At 38.7% G+C, this 10577-nt stretch overlaps 1 pseudogene; it reads left to right on the top strand.

Annotated features, from left to right (window-relative positions):
- Positions 1-589: 589 nt before the first annotated feature.
- Positions 590-1389, top strand: LOC102493914 (WD repeat and SOCS box-containing protein 1 pseudogene; annotated as a pseudogene).
- Positions 1390-10577: the final 9188 nt, after the last annotated feature.

Below are 10577 nucleotides of genomic sequence, written 5' to 3'. Positions count from 1 at the left end.
TACCGAGTGTCTGCACTTTATGACTGAAACTGATTGACTGAAGGTTGTACAAACACAAGAGATGGGTGTGAATGTCAGATATGGTGTGTGTGGAGGAGTGGAGACTAAGGAAGGACATTTGGAGGAGGTATATGGAGGCAGAGCATTTACGGGATGGGGAGGTGTGGTGTTATCAGTTGAAGATGTTTTAATCAACTGGACTGAGGAGAAATATTCACATATTGAATTGTTCACTTTGTAAGCTAAACAATGTGATTGAATGTATATAAAAAAATAATTAAATAAATACATAAAATCAGGAAGAACAAAAAATAAAAGAAGGAGAGAAAAAATGAAAAAGAGGCTCCAGTGTCTGGTGTGCCCTTGCGGCATGGTGTGGACTGTGTCTGTCCGTGGGCGGGAAGCAGAGTACAGAGTCTATTGTCTGGGTTTGACTCCGTAGTTGCTGCGAAGCCTTCTGGAGCTTTCCCGGGGCAGTCAGCAGAAGCCGCAGCTGCTATCCCGCCCCTCCCCTCTGCCCCCTGGTCCAGGAGGGACTGAGCCCGCATCATGCCCCTCAGCGCTCATCGTTCCCTTCTCAATTGTTGTGTCTGCATCGTGTCCCCGGAATAAGACAGTGCCCCATAGATGGCCAGCTTTCCCCCGAGGGTCAACGAGAAAGAGATCGTGAGATCACGTACTACAGGTGAACTTTTAGCTCCAGCAGCTCCTTTCCACTAGAAATGTGGTCATGAAAATTGGACTGTTGCTTTTGCTCCAGATGGTTCATACTTCACATGGTCACAAGGAAATCGTACAGAAAGCTTGTTCCGTGGTCCCAGTGCCTTAAAAACTTTCTTTTGCATGGCACCAAGAATGTTACCAATTCAAGCTGTTTAAGACAAAATAGTGACAGTGGACCGAAAAGTAATCCTCGTGAATATATTATAGACTGTGGTGATATATATAGTCTGGAGTCTTGCTTTTGGGTCTTCAATTCCAGAAAAACAGAGTCATTGTGTAAATATAGAATGGCATCAATTCAGATTTGGACAAGATCAGCTGCTCCTTGCCACAAGTCTAAACAATGGATGTATCAAAATATGGGATGTATATACAGGAAAACTCCTCCTTAACTTGGTAGATCATACTGAAGTGGTCAGAGATTTAACCTTTGCTCCAGATGGCAACTTGATACAAGTATCAGCTTCAAGAGACAAAACTCTCAAAGTATGGGACCTAAAAGATGATGGCAACATGATGAAAGTGTTGAGGGGGCATCAGTACTGGGTGTACAGCTATGCGTTCTCTCCTGACTCTTCTATGCTGTGTTCAGTTGGAGCCACTAAAGCAGTTTTCCTTAGGAATATGGATAAACATATGTATTTGGTTGGGGGGCTGGGGTGTTGAACTGACATGTCAGTGAAATACAGTTTTATATGGGGATTTTGTTTTCCTTAGGGATCTTATCTTAGAGGTAGAGTTTAAATATGACATTTTTAAAAACAACAACACAAACAGAGCCAGAAAAACTGTCATGGTTTCCACCCACCATGTGTGCCCCTCCAACTGAAGTGTTGTGGTGGGCTTAATTTTGGAAAGCAGCTGGCCACTTCACCCCTCTGGCATAAAGTATTACATATTTTAGTCATTTTGAGAAATCCAACTACTAATATTTTGTTTGTAGAAGGGACAATTCTTTCAAGACCACAGATTGAAAAAAACTGTATATTTGTGCAGGGGATAATATTGGTGACTTGCCAAAGAGAAGCGATACAGTATATCTGCTTTTGCCTTCTGTTATTTATCTTACCTGCAAATATTAAGAATGTATGCATTATATGAAATGTTTGATTATATATTTTTGTTGACTTTTTAAATTAAACACCTGTTAAAAAAATGAAAAAGAGAGAGGAAGAAAGAAAGTTTGTCAATCATGTAAGTGAGATCTTTCATAACTATTTTCTCCAATCAGAAATTTGTCTGACACTGTTTCCCTTTGTGTTATTGGAAATTTAAAAAAAAAAAAATTTATTTTTATTTTTATAGAGCAAAAATTACAGAACATTTTCTCCACCGAGAAATTTACATTCCTTTGTTAAATGTTTCTTCCCTTTCCCTTTCTCACTCAAAAAAAAATGAATTTTAAATATATCTGTATCTTCAACAATAATTTTAACTAAACACTCAGCTCTGAAACAAGCCTTATATGTCATTGTATAACTGTATGATTTGAGAAATCCAGATAAGTGGGAAACAATTGTGAAATTTTTAATGTCACTCTTACATTATAACTGACAATGTCCTTCAGGGCTTGAGGAGAAAATACTTGGTAGGCTTGCTACTCATATAACTCAGATATCAATCCTCTTTTTAAAATTTTTTTCTTGGTATTTTTTTTTGAAGAATTATTCTATTTAACTTTATTTATTTAATTTGACTAGAGAGGGACAGAGTGGGAGTGAGGGAGAGAGAGGGCAAGTGAGAAAACAAGTCACCAGATCCGGGATTCGAACCATTGTCAGCCATATGGGAGTCCGGCGCCCTTAACCACTACCCCACCTATTGGTTTCCATTATTAACCCTCTTCAAGGAACTCAAGTATACAGGATTCACCACAAACTGAAACGCTTCTGCACAGCAAAGGAAATTATGAAATGAGTAAAAGGAAAACCTACAGAATGGGAGAAAATAGTTGCAAACTATATAGCCGACAAAAGATTAATAAGTACATTATATTTTTAAAAAAACTCAAACAGCTCACAAGTAAAAGAAAAAACAATTCTAATAAATTTAAAAAGACTACTAATCTGAATAGACAATTCTCAAAAGGAGAAATACAAATAGCCAAATAACACACACACACACACACACACACACACACACACACACACTGTTCAGCCTCATTAATTACAAGGGAAATGCAAATCAAAACCACACTAAGGTATCACTTCACCCCAGTTAGAATGGCTATCATCCAAAAATAAAATAAAACAAAAACACAAAACTAAGGAATAAGTGCTAGAGAGATTGGGAAAAAAGAGGAATCCTCATGCACTGCTGATCCCAGAGAAGGGGTCCCAAAACAAAACGAATCCTCATCTAGTTGCTTCCAAAGTAAGGGTAAATTAATGATCAAGGCTTCAGGCTTTGGTTAAGGTAATTAAGTAATATTGGCCACAAATGAAGGCCGTAAGACTTCTAAAACTTCTACTTAAAAGAAAGATAAGGTTTTCATATCAATTTTTAAGATGTTATGCAGGATAGAAATTGTTGTTTGTGAGACATACACCCCTGACTGAATAGTACCAGAAACTTGATTGCCCTCTACCAAAACAGAAATTTGATTACATAAGGTCTTGTCAACAAAGTAGGCCCACAATATATCCATGTCCTCTTGAATGAATCACTAAGCAGATTATTTACCTGGGACCTCTATCCTAAATGTTGCGCTTAAAAATAAATGTGGGGGCGTTGGGGACCAGCAGTTAGCATAATGGCTATGTCGCCGAACTCCCGTATAGCCAACCATGGTTTGAGTCCCAGACCCAGTGGCTTAAAACTCACGCCGGGAGCGTGTGCGTGCATGCCCAAGATCCCAAGAGGAGAATGGAGGAGAAGGGATTGGGGTGTGGCCATCCCCCCTGGGGGGTGATTTCTCGCTTTCTATCTCTCTGTCTCTCTCTGTCTGTCTGGCGAATGCACGCACCCTATAGCAAAAACCTCTCCCCCCCCCAAAAAAGAAAAATAGGTGTGGGGGGAGCTGCAGATGGCATGGGGTTGAGACACTGGACTCCCACATGGCTGACCACGGTTTGAGTCCCAGACTTGGTGGCCTGAAAATCAAGCTGGATAAGTGGGTTTACATGCCCAAAAATCCCAGGAAGAAAAGGAATTGCTGTGTGGACATTCCCCCTGGGGAGTGATTTCTTACTTTTCCTCTCACTGTCTCTCTCCTGTGAGTGCATGCATCCTGTGGCAAACATCTAAATAAAATAAATAAATAAAAAAAATAAATAAAAATAAATTAAAAAGTGGGAAACTCCTCAAGGAGGCCAGGTCTTTTCTACATGAGCTACTCTCTCTCTGCGTTGCACATGACAATAACGGTGTATTTTTCTTCATCATACCCTGGGTCTCCAGTTTGGCTTTTTGTACTTGGGCCAGCATATTTTGAGGTTTTTAACAGTATATTCACAAATTATATTAGGTAGAAATAATTTGATTCATCTCACTCCATGTAGCCATGACTTACTGCACATTTTTAACGTGTCTCAAATATACAAAGTGACTGCCAACAATATCACTGGTAGTAGGGCAATGTATTCATCACTGGCAACAGAGAGCAGCTGAGCAAAATATTACAAGATAGAAACAGAATAAGGCACATTCCACATTCTAACCTTGCTCAAGTCATGCCCTTCAAACTATAAAAATGATAATGTGTCTCAAGATTAATTTGATGACTTGATTTCTAATTAATAAGCTAATTTGATACATAATCTATAAGGACACAACTCCTAGGCCAGTGCATCTTTGTGAACTGAGAACAAAGGGTTGAGGATTCATCTTATTCCCTGCAGTAATTTTTTTTAACTTGAAGCCAGAGAGAATTTTCCTCACCCACAAAAAAAGAGAATAAAAATAATCCAAAATGTTGCAGCTCTGTTAGCAATTTTTTGAGGGACCTGGAGCTACCATAGGAAGTTTCTTATGTAGCAGCTTGATGTATTTCTTTTCTGAAGCTACTTCCTCCTTCAAAGCCAGCTGGAATTTACTCCAAAAGAGAACAGAAATTTACAAGGTCCCCTGCTTGTTTAACCTCAACTCCAGCCTGTGAGACTTCAGAGTCATAGCTAAAGCCTCAGTAACAGATAAAGGGATGTGTACAGACAGATAAATCTTTAACAAACTAGTCTGCTGTCGCAGTTTTTTCTAGGACTTTCATAGTAACGTATCACAGACTGTGTGGCTTAAACAATGGAAATGTATTGTCTCACAGTTTAGGAGGCTAGAATTCTGACTTCTAGGTGTCAGTCAGTAAGGTTGATTTCTTCCAGAGCCTCTCTCCTTGGCTTTAGATCCCTGTGTGCACTCGTGGTCTTCCCTCTATGTGCGTGCTCATTCTAATTTCCTCATTTTACAAAGACACTAGTCACTTTAGATTAAGGCTCATCCTAAGGATCTATTTTTAACTTAGTTTCTCTTCAAAGACTCAGTCTCAATACAGTCTCATTTGAGGGAACTGGGATAGGATTTCAACATATGAAAGGGGACAAAATTCAGCCACTAGCACCTAAGAACTCTTGTTATCAACCAGCACCCTGGAGCTCCAGGCCCTTAGGATGAACATCCATCCTCCTTCCTCCACTCCCACCTAATGACCAAGTACTTCTGGATCCAGTTGTACTCTACAAAAAATGGTTCTGGGAGCTAGAATAATCTTGAGTCTTTGTGTTTTGAAGCAGTAGTACCACCAAGGGAAAGAAGTGGAAGGATAGCATAACCAAGTGGTTGTCAGGAAGCCACAAAGAGCCATAGCACATAGCAGCAACTCCCCTCGAATTTTTTTTTGGATGTAACTAAAAGCTGTGATAAAGGGGAGAAGAATATCCTTTTAGATATAAGGAGAAGAAGACTTAGGACTCCACTGATTCTCAAAATGTGCAGGGACCAGCAGTTAGCGTAATGGCTATGTCGCTGGACTCCCATGTAGTCGACTGCGGTTCATATCCCAGACCCGGTGGCTTAAAACTCACACTGGGCACGTGTGCATGCATGCCAAAGATCCTGAGAAGAGAAGGGAGAAGAAGGGATTGTGGCGTGGCCATCCCCCCCCACAGAAAGTGATTTCTCGCTTTCTGTCTCTCTGTCTCTCTCTGTCTTTCTGGCGAGCACACACACCCTATGGCCAAAACCTCTCCAAAAAAAAAAATTTGCAAACACACCTAAGCCACTTTGGTCATGTACTCTTAGATATCTAGTGGCAGCCAGTTGAAATGACATCAGAAATAAAGACAAATGCCAATTAAAGTGGTAAGGATGTATTTTAATCAGTAGTACACTGTTGTGATACAGAAAAAATCAGCATGAACTGAAATCAGTTTCAATAGACTTTCAAAGGGATAATGAAGGAGTAGCAAGGGGAGCAAGCAGGAGCTCATCAGAGTCAGAGAGAAGAAAGATTACAGAAAGCAGAGGGGGGAATTTGCTCATTCATCACTCTTCTGAGTTTGCTAAGTGGCACTTATCAGAGTTAGGCTCCTACCCTCCCACAAAGCCTGGGCTAGTAGGGCCCTGTAGTCAGGTGTGGCTGGAACAAACAGTAAATATTTTTGACAGCCTGTACATTTTCTCAGGCAGGCACTTTATGAAGGACTTCAAGGTACCCTAGGATAGTGGACTTGAGTTGTAAGAAAGTCTGTTAGTGTTTGTGCGAGTCTTTATAGGCCAACATGGTGCCTACTCTAGAAGGAGATACTAAGAAGCCTGACTAGAGCTCAGTCAGTCAAAGAGAGGCTGTTTGTTAATGGTGAAAGCTGACTATTATCCCACAACTTTACTATTAGAGCTTAAGGAAAACAAATCTCAGCCCAAATTCCTTCATAGAGACAGAGATATATTAGCAACTTTTCCTTAGCAAGAAAGCATAATAGAGCTTATGCACCTTGTTCTATAGAGTGGGCAAATATGTGTTAGGTGGCCCAGGTACGAAAGGCTTAGGGAAAACAAACATAGTGAGATTCCCAGGCAGGATTCTGTGCCTAGATGACATGATGTCATCCGAAATTCTGAACTAATGTCTGGACCAGGCCTCCTGCCTCTACCCTTATTATAAAAGGGTAGAAGGAAATCCAAACTATGTTAGCCAATCTATATGTTCAAAATATGTGTAATTTCATCATCATGAGCCAAAGCTTTTTTCTCATATCCACCATGCTAATGAACAAACACAAGATTCAGCAATGGAAGTCCAAATGTGAAATTAATTTTCTAGCTTGTGGAATATCATCTGTTAACTAAGGGAATATGGAAGACAAGGGCATATGTATGTTGCTCCTTGAATGGGCTCACCCTAACATGACACTATGTATCCCTGTGGCTGGGCTGTCCTGCCAGTCTCATTATGACCACATATAAAGATAAAGCCTAAACTTTCTGGCACATGCCAAATATCACACATGCTAAGTACTCTAAACTAAATTACAGAGATCATAACACTTGTTTAATACACATTGTAACCATTGCAGTACAGAAAACACTGCTCCTGGGGTTAGAACACCTGGCTTTTGATTCTAAGACTGCCAACTTTCATACACCTTCTTTTGTGCCTCATTTCCCTCATCCAGAAAATAAAAAGATTGAAGGATGTCATATGTTTCAGATTTACTCTACAGGAAGAGTTTTACATAGGAGTTCCAGGAACCCTAGAAATCTGTGATTCACATTTCCTTAATGTAGTTTTTAAAGAAAGAAAAGAAAATTCTGTGCACACATCCACCAATTCCACAGAGTAAAGACTAGGGCCATCAAGTTAACTTATTTTTAAATCTTGGAATAAAGTCTTTATATCTGTAAATGATATATAAATATAGTGCAAATGTGATTGAGGAGGTAAGTTGTAACTCCACTTTTTGTTTTGTAATTTAGGCCTGTACATGTCAACTCATGTCAAAAAGTATGTCAAGAAGGACATGGCCGTGGGACACAGGTAACGCATTCAGTCTGATGCCAGGAAAGGCTTAAGGATTGATAGCATAATTGTCAGTTATGCAACAGAAAGTGAGTGTCTAATCCTTTGTGCATTTATTGAAAGTTCTGGTTAAAGTTTCATTTTTTATTTTAATAGTGGAATTATTATAAAACAGGGCTTTTCAACCTAACTTTTTCTTTTTCCCAGGTAATAAAAATAAATTCCTTCGATGCCAAAAATAGATATGGATCACTGGTTAAATATTAAGTTTAAAACATAATTTTTTGATGCTAGTGATGAATTGATGAGGTTTAAGTTACACTGTCAAAATGTGCAATTATCACTGGCCTGTGTGCATGATGATGGTAGGGATTTGATTGGTTCACTACTTACCTCCAGGAACTAAGATAGTGCCTGGAACATTCCAGGCACTCAATAAACATTTGTTAAATAAGTACATGAATAAGTAAGTAAAAAGTTGATACCAAAATACACTTAAAGAAAGAAAAGAAAATTTATTTTCAGGTCTCAGAGAAAAATACAGATCTCCATATTATATATATGTTAAAGAAAATATGGATTTTTTTCACTGTCTCCACTTTACTTATGTTTGTGTAATATGCTAATATAAATGAGCAGGTTCTTTCAGATTATAAACTCTTATCTCTCAAAATCTTCTACATGGCAATTACAAATTTCATTGGCTTGAATTGGCTGTGTTAAGATTATCTTTGTTAATTTATGAGATTATTTGTTGTCTGATTTTTTTAAAGAGGCTTTTTGCCTCATTCATGTTCAGAGACCTCCTTAAATCCTCTAGGCACACACTGAGGCTAGGGGTAGATTGTGTTGCCAAGACTCTGTTAGAGGTTTTCTGTTTTTCTAATGAAAAAATTATGTATAAAAACTGTTTTTTTTTTAAAAAAAAAAAGCATAGAGAAGCACCTAGATAACAGCCATTAAGTAAAAAAAAAAGATCTCGGTCCTTCTGCCAAAAGTCGGAATGAGCCTGGAAGCATATTCTCACTCAGAACCTTTAGAGGAGAGCCTAGCTGTCCAGCAACTTAATTTCAAGCCTATGAGACCAACAACAGAGAGGCTAACTAAACAAGCTCAACTGGACTTCTCACATGTGAATCAACAATTTTTGATGATTTAAGCCACTAAAGTTATGGTCTTTGTTATGGTAACAAAAGAAAACTAATACAATGCCCCTGATGGCCCTCACCTGAGTCAAGAGGTAGAACTCTGACAGCCACCTGGAAGCCCCTCTAAATGGTAGAACTCAAACACAATGACCTCTTTTCCCTTCAAATAAACCACTCCCTTAAATTTACAGTAATTGCTTCCTTGTGTTTTATAGCCATTATTAAAATGATAAGATCCAGAGTCTTATTCAGTTGGGTTTTTTTTAAAATCAGTATGTCTGTTAAGTTGCTTTTAATGTACAGTGTTCTCCTCCATACCAATCTTTTCCTTACAGTACAGTGTATCTGTGGAAGAATACAAGCTAGTCTTTCTTTCTTTCTTTCTTTCTTTCTTTCTTTCTTTCTTTCTTTCTCTTTTTTTTTTTTTTTTTTTTTTTTTTTTTTTATTTTTTTTTTTTTTTTTTTTTTTTTTTTTTTTTTTTTTTTTTTGAGAGATTTCTGCTATAGGGTGTGTGCACTCTCCAGAAAGACAGAGAGAAATAGAGAGACAGAAAGCAAGAAATTACTTCCCTGGGGTATGGCCACACTGCAATCCTTTCTCCATCCTCCTCTCGGGATCTGGAGCAGGCATGCATAGATGCCCAGCATGAGTTTAAGCCATTGGGTCTGGGACTTGAACCACGGTTAACTACATGAGGGTCCAGCAACATAACCATTATGCCAACTGCTGGTCCCCAAACTAATCTTTTGAGTTTCTTTCAGTGATGATTTTGTTACACATATTCACAATGTGGCTCAGCAAGCTTCTCTGTCCTTGCTGTTTCCTGCAAATTGTCAGCTGGGCCTAGAACCTTGATCAAGCTCAGATCTGATCCCTTTGGTGAAACTGTAGGTTATGGAGTATTCTTTCCTCAGGAGACACAGTGTCTGATTTTATCTCTTGGGACATTCCCAGCTTAATGCCTAGGTATTTATTCCATGTGTACTGCAAAATAGCAATATTATAATTGTATCAGTTCTGTTCAATGTATTCATTGGGATAGTCCATAAAGACGTACCTTCCTTTGTCTGCTATGTGCTACCAGTGAGACCGTTCATATGAGAAACGCTTGATTTTGCTTGTTTTTTCCTTTTTTTCCCTTGGTTTGTGCTATAGGATGAGTGCACTCACTAGAGAGAGAAGAGATAGAGCAAGTGAGAAATCACCCCCCCCCCAAGGGAGATGGACACAACACAATCCCTTCTTCTCCATTCTCCTCTTGGGAATCTGGCAGACATGTACCAGGCATGACTTTCAAGTCTCTGGGTCTGAAACTTGAGCTGTGGTCGGCCATGTGGGAATCTAGCACCATAACCACCATGTGATCTGCTGGCCCAGATTTTACCTTTTTGAAATAAAATGATCAGTTTCCAAGACAATTAATTGATTTTTTATTATCTTCCAAAGATAATCAATTAATTTTTTAATATCTTTAAGATATTTAAAATACATCTGATGGCATTCTTTCCATGGCAGTTAATATTCTTACTAAAAGTCAAATAATCTCATCTTTAGCTGACGGGTTGACCTTTTCATGTTGGTTCCTGAAACCTTTCTCATGATCCCAATGGTTTCCAATGACCTCTTCAATTCTGATATGACAAGGATTTAGACTCATCCTGCCTCTGAACCTTAAATCAGCTATTTCTCCAAAAACCTTTAGTTTTCTTTAGTGGGAAATAGTATTTCAAATACCATAATCCATGTACTGAGAATA

This window comes from Tupaia chinensis, unplaced genomic scaffold (assembly GCF_000334495.1).
Source record: "Tupaia chinensis unplaced genomic scaffold, TupChi_1.0 Scaffold141724_1, whole genome shotgun sequence".
In the NCBI taxonomy this organism is placed as follows: Eukaryota; Metazoa; Chordata; class Mammalia; order Scandentia; family Tupaiidae; genus Tupaia; species Tupaia belangeri.
This window is presented reverse-complemented; position numbering and strand designations above follow the sequence as displayed.